Source organism: Dermacentor variabilis, unplaced genomic scaffold, assembly GCF_050947875.1.
Source record: "Dermacentor variabilis isolate Ectoservices unplaced genomic scaffold, ASM5094787v1 scaffold_12, whole genome shotgun sequence".
NCBI classification, from domain to species: domain Eukaryota; kingdom Metazoa; phylum Arthropoda; class Arachnida; order Ixodida; family Ixodidae; genus Dermacentor; species Dermacentor variabilis.
The window spans coordinates 27,972,671-27,993,233 of record NW_027460280.1 but is presented as its reverse complement, the minus strand read 5'-3'; positions in this window follow the sequence as shown (position 1 = coordinate 27,993,233).

Genomic DNA, 20,563 nt, shown 5'->3' with positions numbered 1-20,563 from the left:
ACTCAAGCTAACGCACACGCTGAAAAAATAAATAAATAAAAAGACTTACACACTAAAATAAGTAAATATTATATAAGGAAATCTACAAGGAACAAGTTGGGCTGAGATAGACCTGAACTGACATGTGCGCAACCTCGTGATATCTAAGCGGCGGCAAATTTCGTTGGTTCTTTATTCTATGGGGTTAGTGTATACAGAATTAAATTATGGGGACTTGCGTCCCAAAGCAACGCACACGCTATGAGAGACGCCGCCGCGGGGACTATTTTCACCCACCAGGAATGCAGCCGTTTTACACGCTCGTTCTTGCATTCCGTCTGAGGCCATTGCGGTTGGGAATAGAACACGCGACCTCGTGCTCAACAACATGGCGTGCAATAGTGTCACTAGAGAGTACCACAAATTTATACAGGGTCCTGAATATTTCGCTCCACGTATTCGAAAAAAAAAAAAAGGTTTTACGCTCACCGCTGCGCTGTTCTTGCTTAAATTTTGCAGAACGATCGCATTTTGGCGTCGACTTCGTTAGTATAAAACTTGGCACAGTTAACTGCCTGGTTTTTAGGAAAAAAGTGCAAATTTGCCTGCGCTTATGGCGAGCTGCTGCCGCGACGCCTCAGGCATAAACTTGCGTCCCCGCCTGTCGTCATTTGCAGAAAGTAGTGTTTCAGAGAAGGAAGTCGCCTGTTCCAGGAGCAGGCAACACGCGGCAGCCCACCCTGAAACGTTGCTTTCGGTAGATGACGGTGGGCAAGCGGCGAAACAAGTTTATGCTTGTGCCCAGAATGATCCATGTACCTACTGAACGTCACCGTGACGCCACGGCCGCTTTGCATCGGGCGGCCGTGGTGACCAACGTTTTGTGGTGACGCGCAGTTCACATTTTATTTTGGATATTCACGTAGGCGGCACTATTTGCGATTTTGGCGCCTACGACGCACCAGACGTAAAACCCCTAAATCACAGAGTTCCCTAAATGAAATACAAGCAGCGCCCATTTCCTCTCTCCTCTCTCTTCCTCCTGCGCTAGCGTTGACTTCCCGGAACTACACGGTGCTGAACTAGCAGACGCTCTCCGAAGACGCTCTCCGTGATCTCCGCGCGCCTCTCGGCGAGAACACAACAAAGCGCGATACTATATCAGCAGCATCGCAGATCGCTTTCAAGGTAGGGTCCGCGCAGCGGTGCCGCCGCCCGAGTACGTTTGGTCATAGTTCATAACGGTTCGACGCGGATGGATAAGGCGCTAAAGAGTGATAACAGCTCATAGACCACAGACTCTGCCCAGGCGGCGCTGCGGAAAAACCCGTCACCAGCGCCCCATCGCAGACTTGGCGCGAACTGAGTAGTGCAAGAAGAGCTGTCCGCAAGCGGAAACTTGCAAGCGGAAACGTCCGCAAGCGGAGGTGCATAGGCCACAATTGACCCTCCGCTTTCGGTTGTGTAGAGGCACGGTTTCCTAAAAAATCAAGGACCTGGGAAGCTTCTTCCGCCCATCCACGCTTCGGAAAGGGAGGAAGCTCAGCAGGGCGAAGTACGTGTACAGTATAAAAGTCTCAGGTGTTATTAACGCGATAGCGTTAAGGAGCTCGTGTCGCAGAAAAGCCGGTGTCGTCGGCGTCCGCGGCGTTGGCCGTGAGCGATAAATCACGGCAGGCACTTCATAAATAAAAAGCAACTTCCAAGGTGGGCTGGGTGGGAATCGAACCAGGGTCTCCGGAGTGTGAGACGGAGACGTTACCACTGAGCCACGAGTTCGATGCTTCAAAGCGGTACAAAAGCGCCTCTAGTGAACGCGGTGTTGCTTAGAAACGAGCTGTTTCTAAGGCTCAGGCGTGCGTCGCTTGCTCAGGCGCACATTTCGTTGTCGCGCCGAACGCTGCGTTGCTTGACGCTCACCGCGTCCGATGCGGGGCGCGTAGTCGCTGCGCCGTAGCCCATTGTCTTACACCCCTAGCTTGGCGGGTCGACGGGAACGCTGTCGCGTTCCACTCTTGAAGGCGAAGCTTAAGCGTCCTCCAATTTTTTCGGCGTGCTGCAACTCGCAAGTACAGAGAGCATCAGATTTGTTTACAGGCATATCAGCATAAAAATCTAAGCATTTCAAATTGGTTCATGTTGAAAATGTCCCGAACTCAAGACTTAGGTATCTCCTATATCTTTATGCATTTTATCGCAATGTTGTTTCTCGCAATTATTTACAGAGAGTAAATCCTTCCATAGCTTTTTTCAGGGCAGCAAACAGAAAAGGCAGTAAACAAGGCAGCAAACAGCGTGCGATCGAAACTAAAGTAAGCTTCCTACAGTGGCTTACTTTTTCCTTCTCGCAGGAGCTACAGCATCGCTCAGTACCTTTGAACTTTTCGCAGACGCTTCTAACAAGCACGCACAAATAAATGCAAATAAACGCGACAATTTTTTCTTTACGCTCGTGCGTTACTTCGCAATTACTCATCCAGTGCTCCTACAGCAACATTATTGTTCACATTTGAAAAACGCAGTCGAGCAGGCTCGGCACATTGCGAAACGTGCTTGTTGTATCGGCACAGGACATACAAGAGAGAGAGAGCCAATGATAAAGGAAAGATAGGGAGGTTAACCAGGACTGAGCCCACACAGGACATACAAAATATCGAAACTAGAAATGAGCTCGCGATACAACGATGCTCTAGAACAGGATTTTCAATTCATAAACGAACCAAAATGTTTGGTTAAACTGACCTGCCAAATCTCTCTGTTCCACTTGTTGAGTCAAGCGGAGGCGGACGTCTGTTAAAAGGTGGAAATATCGGTGGCACATAAGCAGGATGGTTCGCAACGTTGTTTTTTCCTGTTACCAACGAAGTGGCGGCTGCAGATTCTTGAGTTTTCGCTTGGTTACCACGGTCCTCCCTCAGGGCTACGCAACACAATTACAGCAGAACAATATTGTTGCACCTTCTCATGCGAGCCGCTGTGTTGTGGGGAATGCGCGTAATTCGATTACCCAACAGGTTGAACGGCCCGTATCCAGCGCTCTCGCCTTTCCCTTTCATACGATCGCGATGAAAATCGGTAAAACTGAACGTTGTTATTCAGTCCTTCACGTTCATGGCAATTTACAACACAACAGTAGCGTCGACTGCGGTGTTTCTTCGTAGAACGCGGAGCTATCGCGGTTGCCGTCGTTTCCGCCATCGGTCTGAAGAGTGAGCCAGCAAGCGCTTTATGCCAGTACGGCGGCGCGTCCGACTAGCGTAGAAATTCATAGCTCTCTGTCTGGGTGTTAAATGCGCAAAACACTCGCAATATGGACCAACATCTAGTTAAATCGTTGTTTTGCAGTCGCTAGCTGCATAGGCAACTTCGCAAGGGAGTCGGGCTTCGCACTACTCAATTACTGCCTCTTCCCACCGGCAGGTGGCGCTATGCGTCTTGCAAATCTCCAGAGTCTGACGTCTATAATAATGATCGGAACATCATCAGCGCATCTGTTTACCTACGTGCCGTCACCGCCTCGTAACGTACGCCGATATACTCAAAAGGTGCTGTTCGCATACGTTAAAGGGAGCCTGAAACGATTTTGACGATTTTGTACAAACGTGCTGAGTCGTTAAAGTAGGTCCCTTCTGATCATTAATTGACGCATCTAAGTGCTGCGCGTAAAGCGTGTAATTTATTATAAGGTTTTAAAAGTGTACATCGCTGCCGATCGCAGCACACTGCTCGGCGGAATTTTCAGCCGCCCGTAGACCCATATGACGTAATCACCCAATTGACGTCAGGAAAAGGGGATAACCAAGGGGCCCGATTTTTATTAGTCATAAGAAGCCAACACTGGCACCAAGGACAAAATAGGGGAAATTACTTGTTCTTAATAAATGAAATAAAGAAACGATGAATTAATGGAAATGAAAGTGGATGAAAAACAACTTGCCGCAGGTGGGGACCGAATCCACAACCTTCGAATTTCGCGTGCGATGCTCTACCAATTGAGCTACCGCGGCGCCGTTTCACCGTCCACATTCTTGGGTATTATGTATTATGTAACACTCCCAGGGTTCTAGTAGAACCCTGGGAGTGTTAGCCAGCTCCCCCACTCGCAGACCTTGGCGGTGGACGTGGAACATCCTTTCTGCCGCAGGCGTCACGAGAACGTGATCTTTTGGGTGAGGGCAACCAGTCAATAAACCTACACATGCTACCTGAAGGCATCAATATATGTTGCCGGATTCGAGACCCTCCTTATGTAATAAACGAGACGAAAAGGGGTTAACCAAGGGGCCCGATTTTTATTAGTCATATCATAAGAAGCCAACAAACACTGACAATAAGGACAACATAGGGGAAATTACTTGTGCTTAATAAATGAAATAAAGAAACGATAAATTAATGGAAATGATTTGTATGTATTTTCTATGGAGCATTATGTATCGTATTCTCTCTCATCATATTTTTTGTTTCAATTGTTCCTTATCGCTTATAAAGCTATCAATGATCTACATTTACACGACTATAACGATTAAATGTCTTAACCTCGCAAATTGCGCATTTTTCTGCAGATACAAGGCATTGAACTTTTCGCGTTACGGACAAATTTTCCTGCGGTATTCGCTAAAAAATGCTTACGCATTTAAAAAAAGTGAGCACTATTGTTCAAGGAAGGAAAACTGCGTCGACATCGTGCACAACGAAGGAGAGTACGACATCCGCGATTACATCGTGCCGTGTGAAAGCTTGCGAATAAATACCTCTTATACACTGTGCAACCTCCTACTTACCCCACAAACCGTAGTCGCTGCAACTCACGACGAACAGTAGAAACAGCGCCAAGAAAGCGCGCTGTTCTTAACAACGCGCTCTCGACGGAAGCCACCGCCAACATATACTACGTACACTACGGCGCATATTCATTTATTCCATCGAAAATGGCGTCGGACAGACTTCTGAAAGCACGCGTATCCATAGCGCGCGCTTTCTTCTCAGATGAAAAAAACATCGAAAAGCGCGCGCTGTCAAGTGAGGGCGGTAGTCCAATCGGGAAGGGGAGACGGGCAGCGGAGGGTGCGGGTATGGTGGCTAGAAGTAGAGTTACCGTATATGCTACAAAAAGTAGCTACCTTTGGTAGCATATACAGTAACTATACCTAGAAGTAGAGGTGGCGCTCCTTCAATTCATGCCGCCACCACAGTGGCCGTGGTGGCGCTGCTGTCAGCATTGCGATAATTGCGATAAAACCCCTTAAGCTTTGTAAAGTAGCGCCACGCTTTGAAGAATGCCGTCTCCTCCTCGCGCGCTCTGGCCAAGGCAGACGCCGCGTCGCTATTGGCCTAATAGCATCACGTGGGCCCTTGGACCGTGCTCAGCGCCATTTTCTTGGAGCGCACACGGCCGTTGCTACGCTCGAGCGGTGTAGGCGGCGCCACGGTCGAGGAGGGAGCATGAAAGAGAGGAGAAACGAGGGAGAGTGAAGGCGTAGGAGGAGAGTGTCGCTACTTTACGAAATGTAAGGGGTTTTACATTGCGATGCCTCGCCTAGCCCATCCGCCTCTTTCCCACGCTACTTGTGCATGAGCACGTGTGACTGTCGTCTTCTTGGTTCGATGTTGCGCGCATGTGAGTTTTGCGGTGTTTTCTTTGTAGTAAAAGACTGCTCGTTAGCACGTAGGCTTCAGTTCCGTGCCATGTTCCAGCCAAATGGACCCTAGCGTAATGAAAGCGAAGCAAACGCACTGTTTTGCGCCTCACTGCACGTCCGGTTACGTATCGTCTAGGAAGACCAAGCGTGTCACTTTGTTTTGTGTGCCAAAGGACCCCGGACGTTTTGAAACGTGGCGGCGGGCTGTCATCTACGGGCTGACAAACCTCTCGACGAGAAATCGACCCTCTGTGAGCTTCACTTCGACGAACAATACATTGTGCGGCACTTCACGCACATGGTCAACGGCGAAACAGTCAAGATTCCTCGTGATCGACCCGTGCTTACAAGCGACGCAGTGCCAACAATTTACCCAAATGCTCCATCGTACCTCTCCAAGAAAGCACCCCAGAAAAGGCAGTCCAGAACCTCGACATGCGGCCGCCCCACGAAGGTCCAGCGTTGCGAATTGAGTGCCTCATCGCATATTGATATACATGATGAAGGGGGTGTTTCAGACCACCAGTCTCTCGCGCATAAATTTTTGGTATTGTCCGGCAGATGTCTGGATGTAATGACCACCCAACAGCCAATTTTTGATTTCCGTGAATACACTAAGCTTTCAAAACGACCAAAATCACCATCCCAAAGCAATGTTCCTTCGGGAGTCTTAAGGAGCCTGTTTGGTGCTTCTAACGCAAAAGAGACAAGTTCACAGAGGAGAATTGATGAGCTTCTGGGTGTAGGAAATCTAACAGAAGCATATGAAGTGCTTAGTGTTTGTGAACTCGATCATCGGTCCATGGTTCTTGAAGCTATTTATGCCAGGCTTATTTTCTACATGGCGGGCTATGTAGCAAAGAAAAGTATTGCGACCACAAGGTGTGCTGAATGCTGCAAGCAGCTCCTGCAAGCTTCTGTTTTTGATTTGCTGATTTTTTGCCTTTAAATAGTAATTGGGTGGTTTTTCTTTCTCTTTCTTTTTTTTTTGTCTCTCGTATTTTGGGTGCGCGGGTGTGTCTCGTGCACATTTAGTTTTGCAGGATTGTTAGAGCGTCCTTTCGCGCCACGTGCTTCAACACGTGCAGCCCGTTGGGACGTTGAGTGTTTGTAGTCTTTAAATGGTAGCTTGAATCTGGCAAGATTAATAGCTATTAGGTGGTTTTACTGTGAGTGTTTCTGGTAGGAAAGTGAGAGCGTGGCCGCGTGGTTGAGCGCGTGCGAGAGCGTGTCTTACCTTCGGTCTCCGCGGCATTGATTGCTTTTGAAACAGTGCTGAGAATTGCTTTGCGACATTTTGAGGATTTGGATCCTGTGCGTATCGGTTCTTGCTAAAAGGCACGTGCTCTGCATTGATATGGTGGTATAGTACTGTAGTATTTGCATCAGTAGTAGCATTATTATAGTATTATAGTATTTGCAAAAAGCAGTGCAATACATGGCGAGAAGGCCGGGAAAGCAGGCAGTGCGCGGGGGGTCCCTCAAGGGAGATGAGGATACGGATGAGAATGGAGAGGGCATCGAACCAACCGGCACGCAATGTGATGTCGATACTAGGCTGCAGAAAATGGAGGCTTTCCAGGATAAGCTTGTCAAACAGGTGCAAGAGCTCAAAAATGAGCTAAACAGGGAGCGTGATGCACGGAAGGTAGTTGAAAAGAGACTTCAAGCCATAGAGTTTCTCACTACATTACCTAGAGGGAAATCTGGCGCTGCTGCGCTGTGGTATGCATGGGAATGCCGGTATATTGTGACTTCAGATTGGCATCGTTCTCGTAGAGACAGGCCACCTTGAAGACGCGCTTGGCAAATACCGTTCCGTCTGTCACAATGATTCACTTTCTACTAAAACAGCACGTGAAAAGCTGTTTTAGCTTTATTATTACGCGAAAACATGTTTTGTTTAACTAGGAGAACTTGTTATTGTGTGTACTACTACATGTTACGTAAAAAGTATCAGCGTGCCGCTAAAGTTGGAGGACAGACGACAAGGTTCGCGCTCGCTTTGAAACAGTTGGCCGTCTGTTCTTGCTTTTCTTCGCTTGGTTATGCATTGTGGGTGAGTAAAGATGTAATATGTGTGAATGGAAGCATTTTATGAAGATTTTACTTTGAGAGCGCGTTATTTGCGTAGCCATAGCCACGTTTTAGACGAAGCCTCTTACAACACCAGCCAACACGAGCCTCGCAGACACATATGCCGTCATTCCCATGACGGCACGGCGCCCCCTTAAGAAACTCCCATAGACGGTGGCACCAGATTACCCTCTAGGTGTTATAGTGAGAAACTCTATGCTTGAAGCTGCCGAGGAAAAGCTGAACAGGGCCGCCATTGTAAACGAGAATGTGCGTGACAATGGAACGCAGACCTCCGACGCGACAGGCGAGGGAGTGTCACCAAAGTACGTGGAATTCGTGCAGCGTGATGAAGGGTTAGCTGGAAAGAGCGGCACCTACCTCCAGGCCGCCACGCGGAGAAAGCAGGAGGGCAAGGGACAATGCCCTTGTCGAGTCCGAATCACGCGGAAAAGGACAAAGGGAAGTAGGGAGAGCTAGGAGAAGGGGAAAGAGTGATTATCGCCGGCGACTCAAATCTGGCTAGGTATCTCAAAATCAATTGTGGAGAGGGTGGAAGGCGATAAAAGAGTGGCGGTAGGGACATTTCCAGGTCGAAACACAGGGTTCTGTCATGGAGCGAGCAAAAGGAAAGCTCGCGGAAAATGCCCACGTGCGCAACCTTGTCATAGTAGCAGGTGCGCTAAATGACGTCCTGAACAGGAAAGGGACAGGACTAGCCCAGCGCTTGGTGAAGGGGGTGGACGACTTGCGCGAGCTATCCCCTCAGGTGCAGATCGTGGTGTGCACGGTGCCGGAGGTGCCTGTATGTGACAGTCACGTACAAAGAGCCGTAATGGCTGCTAATGAGGCAATATGGAAAATGAGCCGAGAGAAAGGCTTAGAGTTGGTCGAAGTAAACAGAGAAGTGAGAAGGTGTGGTGGTTTTAAAGGAGACGGGATCCACTTCAATTACAGGCTGGCACAAGAAGTGGGCTGGCGTATTGGTGGTCGCGCTGTTGCATTTTTAGGAGGTCCGCGGGCGCTCAGGAGGCCAGAGTAGATAGTAATGAAGAAGGTCCCCTAGGGGAACCTCAGAAGAGCATCGCCGCCGATAGCAGGAAAAGGAGGAAAGCAAGAAAGAGAGCTCACCATGCAATAGGCTACATAAACATGCAGGGCGGCAGAAGAAAGGAAATGTGGGCAGATCGAGATAGAGGAGCAGTTAAATAGAGAACAAATAGGGGTGTATGCGGTTACAGAAACGCACCTTAGAGACTCAGAAGAGCCGCCAGTTATTGAGAATTATGTTTGGGAAGGGGGGGTGCAACAGAACTAAGTCGGAAAGAAAGGGAGGGGGAGTCGGAATGCTCATCCATCAGGGAGCCAAATGGAAAAGAGTAAATTCAAAATGTCAAGAGCATCTTTGGTTATCAGGTACAATGAGTGGGAAAAGAACTTAGCTGTGCGTTGCGTATTTGTGGACCGGAAATAATTGCACAGAGAAGAATAAAGAGTTAGTGGAATGCATAAGCGCTGATATTAAGGATTTCGGGAATGGTGCTGAAATTGTCCTATTAGGTGACAAGAATGCCCACACACAGGATTTAGATGGCTATACCGACAACAACGAGAAGTCAATGCTAGACCTTTGTGAGCAACATAACCTTGTTATCGTGAATACAGGGCCTAAGTGTGAAGGGCAGATCACGTGGTAAGTGGGAAACCGGCAATCGACCATTGATTACTTTCTGATGACAGAAAGAATTCATGATAAGTTGAGAGAAATGGTCATTGATGAGGAAGCGTATAGCAGCATGGGAGTGACCATAAACGCATCATTTTAAAAATGGGATATGTAGTTGGGAAAGAGAGCAAGGAGCGCAAAATGGCCAGTCCAAATTTGAAGGCTGAACAAATAGCAAATATAGTCACTGGAGTCGAAAAAGAACTTGACAAATGTCCAAGTAAAGAGTGGGAATATGGTGAGCTTCTAAGTGTAATAACGACAGAAATACGGAAAGAGAAACATGTTCGTTGGAAAGGAAAAAAGAAACCGGAAAGCTGGTGGAACAGGGAGATACGTACGAGAAGCGATCGCAGAACGACAGAAAGCATCACGACAGCACAGGCAGGCAAAGAAGGCGCAGTTGCCGCAGGATGAAGTAACCAGTAAATGGGAAATATACCGGGAGAACACGTCTATGGTTCAAATACTGGTGCAAGCAAAATTAAAAGGTGAAAGTGAACGTTGGTTGTCAGAAATACGTAAGAAAAAGAAGGCCGCACCTAGAATATCTTGGAACCACATAAAATTATTAGGCAGGAAGTCAACAACAATACAACAACATATCCTAGACGAAGATCAAAACAGACTGGAAGGAGAAGCGGCAATAAATTACATCCGAAAAATAACAGCCCAATCTCTCCCAGGCAATGACGAGGTTGTACTTGAAGAAAAAAGGAGCGTGAAAGAGACCCAAGTGGAAAGGAGCTCGTGCTGACAAATTTCAAATGGAAGAAAGCGGAAGAGAAAATTCCTAAGCGCACAGCCACAGGGCTAGACGAGGTTGCCGTTAGGCTGGTTAATGAACTAGGATCAAAAAGTAAGTAAGCTCTGGTGAAAGCAGTGGAAAAAAGTTTAAAAGATTGACGAATACCAGACAGTTGGCGACAAAGTAGAATGGATTTAATTTATAAAGGTAAGGGGGAGAAAGATAGAATTCACTCGTATAGACCGTTGACCATTACATCGGTAATATACAGGGTAGCAATGCAGGCAATCAAATTATAAAGCTGTAAGCATGGGCAGAGAATAATGGCATTTTGGGAGAACTTCAGAATGACTTCAGAATAGGTAGGTGTTTAGATGATAACATATTTGTTCTTACTCAGTGTATTGAAATATCAAAAGTAGAAAGCAGACCGTTATATGTGGCCTTTTTAGACATTACAGGAGCCTGTGACAACGTATACCGCAACATTTTGTGGGATATTCTGGAAGGGAAGGCTTAGGTGACGATTATCTACAGATTTTGAGAGAGATTTACCTAGAAAATACCGTTTGCGTTGAATGGGAAGGGATGAGAAGCGAGGAGAAAGTTCATATCAACAAGGGACTGAGGCAGGGGTGCCCTTTATCCCCGCTGCTGTTTATGATGTACATGGTGAGGATGGAGAGGGCGCTGGAAGGAAGTAATATCGGGTTTAATCTCTTATACAAACAGGCGGGTGGGTACAGTAGTAGAGCAGCAGCTCCCAGGTTTATTTTATGCGGATGACATTGTGTTGCTAGCTAACAAGCAAAGTGATTTGCAACGTCTGGTTAATATCTGTGGACAGGAAGGTAACAATTTAGGTTTTAAATTTAGTGTTAGAAAGTCAGGTGCTACGGTATTCAGTGGAAACAGTGAACAGACAGTGGAGATACAGGGCCAGGAAATACCTCGGGTAACAGAATATAAATACTTTGGTATATGGATAAACGAGGGCAATAGATATATGGAAACACAGGAAAAAACAATAACAGTGAAGGGGAAGAGAAATGCAGCCATAATGGAAGCACAGAGCGCTATGGGGATACAATAGGTACGAGGTCCTCCGAGGTACGTGGACAGGTGTAATGGTTCCAGGACTTACTTTTGAAAATGCGGTTGTTTGCTTTAAATCAGGGGTACAATCAGGACTCGATGGGGACCAAAGGTCAGTGGGTCGCCTCGCATTGGGCGCTCACGGAAAGACTACGAATGAAGCTGTGCAGGGTGATATGGGCTGGACTAGTTTTGAAGTGAGGGAAGCTCGCAGTAAAATTGAGTATGAAGAACGCCTGAGGAATATGGGAGAAAGTAAATGGGCTGGGGGAGTGTTCAGGCATCTGTGCAGGAAAAACATTGATTCACAATGGAGGAAAAGAATTAGGACGCTTGCCAGCAAGTATGCGGCCTGTAGGGTGGGCAAAACAGCAACAAAGACGGTCAAGCGGAAAGCCAGAGAGGCTGAAATAATCTCATGGGTGGCGGCAATGGAAAAGAAATTTGCCATGAGTAACTACTTAAGAGGAAAAAAAGGAAATCAGGAAAGGAACAATTTATGATAACTCAAAGGGAAGCTCATTACTTTTTGAAGCGAGATCGGGATGCCTTAGAACACGCACCTATCAAGCGAGATATAAGAAGTAACAAGAAGCATGCGCTTGCTGCGGTAAAGCTAGGGAAACTATGGAGCATGTTTTATTAGAACGTGAAGACGTCTACCCTGCGGTCGATTTAGGCACCACTGGCCTCCTTGAAGCCCTTGGGTTCAGCGAGAGCAGTGGAAAAGTAAACAGGTCCGCAACAGGCATTAGTAAGAGGCGATTGGAGGATTGATGGACGAAAAGTAGGGAAACGACAAAAAGCGGAGATGTACAAAAGCACAATTAGCAATAGGGGATCAGAAAATTTGGTTGAGTGAGTCCATAGTGTTTTTTTCCCTTCTTTTTTATTGTTTTAACCTAGGTAAGACATTAGGCAGTATAATAGCAAGAGCTTGGTGGCGCAACCTACCGCCCCGTTCCAAAGGAGACGCTCATAACATCCATCCATTCATCCGTCACTTCTAGGCACCATAGTGCGGTATGCAGAGCGCCCGCGCGGCGTCGGGAAAGTTCAACGGATGGCGCTACATTTAAACATTGAGGGGTTCTAGCATGGTTCTAGCCTAACCAGGATGCTTTACAATTGCTAGTTAGTACAGACGAAACGGTAATTTGAGGGATCGTCCTACGTTTGTGCGCAGGCGCCAGAAAGAAAATCTGGGTGCTTTTGCTCTTTCAATATTCGCGTAGTGCACCACTAGGTGCCACTGATAGCCACCTAGCGGTAAAGCCCCTCAATCTCCCAAAGTAGCGCCATTCGCTTCCCTCCTCCTCCGCTCGGAGCGGCCTCGACGGTGGCGCCGCCGGTGGTGGGCCTGCCGTAGGAGCCGACGGCTAACGCTACGGGAGGAAATCCGCAGAAAAGTTCGTTCGAGCCGTGCGGAGCAGTTTTTTCAATCGAGATCTTTCTTCGTCAGTCGGTAACTGGTCTTTAGAATTTCGTGTTGGAATTGCGGAAGAAATAGAGAAAATGACCATTATTCAAGGCGTATTTAAGGCGTAAAGCGCGCGACGTTGAGAGTTCGTGTTGTTGAAACACGACGCCAGTACGCGGTGTACTCAAACGCGCGCGTAATTACCAAAGTTTCAGGTGTTGACAGCGTGAAAGTATGTGTACGTGGTTTCGTAGGTTCATTCACGTACCTGCAGGACACTTTTGTTCGGTCGGCGCGTGAGAGATTTCGGCTGTGTGCGGTCAGCAATGCCTGGCAACAGGGCCGATTTTTTCATTACGGGGTGCTTTGGTAATCGTGACGATATATTGTTTTTTTTTTTACAAGTACTGCTCCAGGAGGGCACATGTAATGGCTAACGGAGGCCTCTGAAGAGCACGTAACATTACACTAATGCAGGCGTCGCAGGGAGTGTTCGCATACAAAATTGGCTGTCCGCGATCTTATAAACCCTTGGCATGCACAGGCTTCGGCGAGCCCCATCCAGCCCTGGTTCTAGCTTTGGTGTTCCCGTTGCCGCTTTGGTGCCCTGGAGGCGCCGTCAATAATACGAAATAATTACAAGTTGTTACAACTAGTAAATAAAATTTATCGAAGAAATACAATCGCGCCGAGGCGCCAACTTCTAAAGCAGCGCTAGCGCGCGAGTATTATGAAACGCCAACGAGGAATTTACCGGCCCACGTACGACTCTACAATCAAAGTGCACGTTAAACATCCCTAGGCGAGCTAGATAAAGTTATGCGGAGCCATCCACTACGACCTCCATCCTAGCTTTAGTCGCTTCGGAACGTTAAAAACGTTAATCACCACAAACCAAATCAATACATGCGGGCGTACATTCGAAGCTAAAAGACTGCATCGTAAGTCATAGTGAGCCTTGCAAAAGCGTCGAGAATGTGCTAACTTCTGGTGGAGCTCAAAACACACCCTGAATAAAATCGCTTTTATGTCACAGGCCAGCTGCAGAAGCGTGCATTTCACCGCAAAACGAAACTACATGAAACAAAGAGCACATTCGAAAAACAAAAGTCAAACAACGCGCTAAAAACCACGCAGAGCATGAACACACACTTTTTCGAAGCGGAAGGCGTGAACTAGGCTCAAAATAAGAGGTTGTGAGTAGCCGTGGCCCTTACATCACTAAGCCGTGCGTTCTTTGCCACTTCCTCGAAGTCAGCCCGCCCGATCCTGCGAATCCACACTTCTTTTTGCGTTGCGCCCGCCGGACGGCAAAGCAAAAAGCTTTTTGACCTCGCTGTGTCTGTTGCGGCAACCGAAGGCGCAGCAGCATGTCACCGCAATTAAAGGGACACTAAAGGTTACCAGAAACTCAAGTTAAAGTGGTAGAGCAATGTTCTAGAACGTCTAAGGCGTGAATATAATCGCGAACAGAGCTTTAGTAACCGAGAAATTGAGGTAAATGCATAACACGATTTGAGACACCCCAGCGACATTCCGGTACTAGCCCGATGACGAAAGGACTCCTCATAATTTGTGTTACTAATACTCAACTACTCGTATTAAAGGGGTGGAGACATCAAAATTTTCGTTCATGCGTTTGTTGATTCAAACGTTGCGTCATGCTTCAGGGAGCACGATACACACAGCGGGATTCATATATATCCCATAAATAATTTAATAATAGCGTTATTATACCGAGCGATTTCGGTTTCGGTTTCTGGGCTCCGGGGGATGCTATGACGTCACAGAGGAGGAAACGCAACATGGCTTGGTCATGTGGCCCACAAAAAATAGTGACGTAAAACTATGCTGCGTCGTCTGCTCGCGCATACGCGTGCTCTGCTAGCAGAGGTCAACCACTGGCGATTCGAAGTGCATGTCGCGATTATTATAATTATTGCGAAGAGCGACAACAACGGTAAGAAAATATTGCGGCTTGTGAGAGTCGGTGATTCATTCCGAAGCGCCGTAAGCTTTAGCTTTGAAGTGAACCGGAAAAGGCCTAGCGACGATATCGGCGGCGCCGAACGATCAGAGGCGGTGAAGTCGATGCCAGGGTGACCACTCCTCGGTCGCTGATTGGCCGCTTCGCCGTACGGCTGCCGCACAAATGGGTCCCGGGCCCGTCCTCTCTACGGCAAGGAAATCTCGCCGTTCGCGAGCGAAACCGCCGTCGCAAGGGGGGCCCGCGAACGGCAAACGGCGTGCGGCGAGTTTCCGTGCCGGTAACGTGGACGGGCCGGTAACGTGGACAGGCCGGTAACGTGGAAAGGCCAAGCGAAGGAGAGTCCTCTCCGAGCTGCCGAACTACGCGACTATGCGAGGAGAGAAGCAGACAACACGAACGCCGCATATCCTGGTCCATTTCGGAGTCGGCCGGCTAGTGTTAGACTGAAACGTGTAAAGGCCCGTCCGCAGGGCAACTCGCCGCACGCAGTTTGCCGTTCGCGGGCCGGCGTGCGGCATTCGTGTTGTCCACTTCTCTCCTCTTGTGTCCGTGTCTGCACGCCTTACCCCTTCTTTGCATTAAGAAAGGATTTCTATATGCCTGTAGCTCGGTCGTAGTGGAGGCTATGCTCGGTTGCTCGGCTCAGCAGGCTCCGTAATCGGAATTTCATCGCTACTCATCATACGTCACGTTCTTGTGCTGGTGTGCTATGACGTCAATATTTTCGTTCCTCCTCTGTGACGTAGTAACTGCCGCGCAAGCGATGGGTCTCGACTACGAGAAGGAGTTTTTAATGACTCTTTGGAGCTCAATTAAAATTATTTTGAAATGTTTGCAGCGTCCAATACCTCGTTCTGGGTGTCCTTGCATACGGAAGCAGCCTACAACATGCTTTTTATAGCCTCAAAATTTGGTGTCTCAACCCCTTTAAACATATCATTTCATTCGATTATAAGACGGAAAAAAATGCTACTTGTCTACGTCTATTCGATTCTAAGAAAAAATAACATTTTGACGTTGCCCTTCAGTAATATGGGTGTTCGAAAGGTTTCGTTTTCGCTCGACTCTGCGCGCTCGACTCTGCACCGCGCACGCTTTGGAGTTTCAGTAGTTTCGTTATCGCGTCGTGCTGTGAGGGTTCTGCTGGCTCGCGAAACTTTCATTTGGAACAAGCAGCGAGAATGCCACGTCCATGTGATGTCGTGGGAAGCCCTCGTTGCTTTCGCGCTCCGGAGAGCCGGTGTCGAGGCCGCCGTCGTAGTACGCAACGACGCCGGCAGTGCGAGCCCTCAGCAGCAGGTCGCGCTCGTCGGTGCTCAAATCGCTGAAGTTGAGCCCACCATCGCGAGCCAATCTGTCGGTGTCAGGGTCCATTGCGACGAGCGTCGAAGTTAGCGTCATAGAATGAAGTACCAGCTTATGGCCGTCTTGCGCTGGAGTTTGAGGTATAGTAGCGGCGCCTGGTGGCGGTGCGGGAAACGACATCTGGGTCGTGCCAGCTTGGGTCGTATTGAGCCCTGGCTGTGGCGAAGCACGTTTCTAGGCCGAGTTTTGCGTCGATTCGCACATTTTTATGCCCTGTTGCGAGTGCGAAAAGGCTCGTCGCTTCTCATAGACCACGCCGACCACGCTGCGAGCTCGCCGCAGCCTATAGTTTAACGAAAACGGACTCTCCGTGTGCCGTGGGACGTAATGTGGGACGTAATTCGTTTCTCCTTCCGCTAGCCACCATACTCCCGCTTTCGCTCTGCTGTCGGCTCTGTCTTGGCTCTGTTTCTGGCCGCGCGTTCGCGTTTTGCGCAGAAAAGCCGTAGCGCCGTCTGCGGACGCCGTTCTACTCACCGATGGCGCAACGTCACTATGAGACCATGATGTCAGTACTCCTCGATCGGAGGGCGGGCGATTTGAACTGCGCTAGAGGTACGCGGACGCTTCAGAACGCATTTTCTCTTAAAATAAGTATCTCCTTGGCACGAAACAAGCGTTTCGAGGTTTCTGTGATGGTATTTCAACAGTCCACGTTGACTTAAAGGGACACTAAAGGTTACTATTAAGTCAACGTGGACTGTTGAAATACCATCCCAGAAACCTCGAAACGCTTGTTTCGTGCCAAGGAGAGACTTATTTTAAGAGAAAATGCGTTCTGAAGCGTCCGCGTACCTCTAGCGCAGTTCAAATCGCCCGCCCTCCGATCGAGGAGAACTGACATCATGGTCTCATAGTGACGTTGCGCCATCGGTGAGTAGAACGGCGTCCGCAGACGGCGCTACGGCTTTTCTGCGCAAAACGCGAACGCGCGGCCAGAAACAGAGCCAAGACAGAGCCGACAGCAGAGCGAAAGCGGGAGTATGGTGGCTAGCGGAAGGAGAAACGAATTACGTCCCACGTTACGTCCCACGGCACACGGAGAGTCCGTTTTCGTTAAACTATAGGCTGCAGCGAGCTCGCAGCGTGGTCGGCGTGGTCTATGAGAAGCGACGAGCCTTTTCGCACTCGCAACAGGGCATAAAAATGTGCGAATCGACGCAAAACTCGGCCTAGAAACGTGCTTCGCCACAGCCAGGGCTCAATACGACCCAAGCTGGCACGACCCAGATGTCGTTTCCCGCACCGCCACCAGGCGCCGCTACTATACCTCACACTCCAGCGCAAGACGCCCATAAGCTGGTACTTCATTCTATGACGCTAACTTCGACGCTCGTCGCAATGGACCCTGACACCGACAGATTGGCTCGCGATGGTGGGCTCAACTTCAGCGATTTGAGCACCGACGAGCGCGACCTGCTTCTGAGGGCTCGCACTGCCGGCGTCGTTGCGTACTACGACGGCGGCCTCGACACCGGCTCTCCGGAGCGGGAAAGCAACGAGGGCTTCCCACGACATCACATGGACGTGGCATTCTCGCTGCTTGTTCCAAATGAAAGTTTCGCGAGCAGAACCCTCACAGCACGACGCGATAACGAAACTACTGAAACTCCAAAGCGTGCGCGGCGCAGAGTCGAGCGAAAACGAAACCTTTCGAACACCCATATTACTGAAGGGTAACGTCAAAATGTTATTTTTTCCTAGAATCGAATAGACGTAGACAAGTAGCATTTTTTCCGGCTTATAATCGAATGAAATGATATTTTTAATACGAGTAGTTGAGTATTAGTAACACAAATTATGAGGAGACCTTTCGTCATCGGGCTAGTACCGGAATGTCGCTGGGGGGTCTCAAATCGTGTCATGCATTTACCTCAATTTCTCGGTTACTAAAGCTCTGTTCGCGATTATATTGACGCCTTAGACGTTCTAGAACATTGCTCTACCACTTTAACTTGAGTTTCTGGTAACCTTTAGTGTCCCTTTAATAGTAACCTTTAGTGTCCCTTTAAGTTCTCGGCCCTGCACATTCTATTACGCTAACGCGCTCCGTCAGTCCGCCTGCCGTACTTTCGTCGCGCAGGCCCAACAATGGAGGTCGGCGCGCGCTGGAAAGAAAAAATATACAAAAGCGCGGCGCCTGCTCCGCGCTGGAAAGAAAAAAATGCACAAAAGCGCGGCGCCTGCTTCCACGTGACACAAATTGGCCAATGGGGGAGCGGAGGAGGCTGGGGCGACAGGAGGCGGGGGGGAGGACGCGCCAGGGTGAGCGGGGTGGCGGAAAGATCTAAGAATGGCGCTACTTTTGAAAAATTGAGGGGCTTTACCTAACGGTAAAGTCCCTCAATAATTTCAAACTAGAAAAAGGCTTTGATCCATCCGACGACGCCAGCGATAGGCTCGTCGGTAACATGTGATCTTGCTCCGCCCCTTTGCCGCCATGAAAGTTCCTGCGCGCCGGGCGAAGTGCGCGCGTTTCGCCTGTTGTGCTATGCACATTGCTGCGATAATCTTGTTCCGGGAGGGCCGAAATGCCTTGTTGCTGTGCGGTTCGGTGCCGAAACCGGATGAAGGATGGCAAGAAGTTATTTTTCATCCCGCGCGGCAAGCAGAACCTAACCAGAAGAAAAATATGCATGGTTGCACAGAATTGGACGGAAAGACTGAACTGCACGACTATGCGAGGAAAGTAACGTAGAGCGATACGAAGGTACGAGAGAACGTATGCACGTGTGTGTGCAGAGCTGTGATAGTATTTCATTCGCGCGCATGAATGTTGACGGCCGAAGTTTGTGGAGATTATTGATTTTAGTGCATTATGAGCCCGTTGACTTAGCAAGTGTAGTATGACCTGGCATGCAAGTAAATAGTGGGGCAGAAGCGCATTAACTCGCTGACAAATATCCGTATTGCGTTACGTGCAATAAAAAATCCCAAATTTCAGCAGCGAATTCTACTTTTACACTTTCCTGTGTTTGTGCGCGCGTTGTTAACTGCGCTTTACAATATGTCTAAAAAGTCATTTCCAACTCTGCATATCCTAATCGTAGTTTGTGCATTGCATATGCGAATAAATATATTCCTAAGTGCCTGCATTACCCTGCTTTTAAAAACAAATACTGCATAGCCACTGCTACTGGCAATCCAATAATAAAGTATGATACTGTCACGTGGTAGTGACGGTGAAGAAAGCAGCAATACGATGGAATACAAAACCAGCTTTTATTGGGCGAACCTGTGCCCACAAAAACAGGCTACACTTATAGCACAACGATAGCGGCGAACACGGTCGGCGATCGTCGGAAATCTGATCAGCGGGTCAAGCGCGTCGGCTTTTATAGAGCAGTCGTCGAATGTTCCAGACTAATCGTTCGGACCCGCGTGCCTTCCACAAAGTTCTACACCATTCGCGTCAGGTGATGAAATCAGATAACATAAGGTTCGGCGACAACAGACAGCGGATAGAAGCATCGATAACTTTCCAGAAACTTCGTATACATGCAGGCGCGTCCTACGCTGTGCGATTACGTTTGTTAGGCTGCGAAACGTGGTTGCCCGATAAAGATAAGTACACGTGTCAATACCCCCCTCTTAAAAAGCATCGTCCCGATGCTACAGATATAAGAGAGCGAAACACAAAAGGACACTTATTAAACATAAGTAACAAAACAACGAAAAGAAACAAAGTCCAAAGGTCAGTTACGCGAAGCCCCAAAGTTCATTAACGCTGGTAGTACGGCTTGAGTCGCACAACGTGGACTATATGATGAATATATCAAAGTACATTGCATACACCTGCGAGCTCGTTCCTTCCAAGTTTCCCTTACATTCGAAGATGTTTCAGTAATCGGCGATGCCATTTTACTGATGAAAAACACACAGCTGCAAATTAACATAAGAAAAAACGCCAGAAGCAATACACGGATCGTCAGCAAAACACAGTGCAGTAATAGCTTGGCCAATGCGCGTGCGTTTCGTATAACGGCCCTCTAATTCTTACGGGGCTTTAGCGGTGCACGGAGGCGAAAAGGCATAAACAGAACAATGCGCGTCATGATTCAAGTTTACGTGGCGACGTGGCACGGTTCACGAGAACAGTCAACCGCATTCACACACGCGCACACACAACGCTCGATGTTTGTGTGCCGCTAGATTAGATCGCGCTGGCAGCCCGAACACGATCGAGGAGACTCGCTGACACGATCCATACTGCCGCTTCAGAATGTCACGACAGTTGCACTGGCTGGCAGCACTGAGCCACAAAACACATCAGTCATCGTGTAATCGCTACACGACAGACGCACCCAGCGGCAAGAAGGCTGTTGGCGCACTCGTTTCAACACACACACAGGATGTTGTTTAGTTGCCGTGAGGGTCGCACGTTTCAGCGACGTCATGTCGAAAGTTTTTCGGTCCAAGAGACTGTCAGCCTTCTTTTTTACACGAATTATTCGTTCAAAGTAACCACTATGTGTACGCAGCCCACTTACAAGCAAAGGAATTCACAGAGCAAACGGGATTAAGC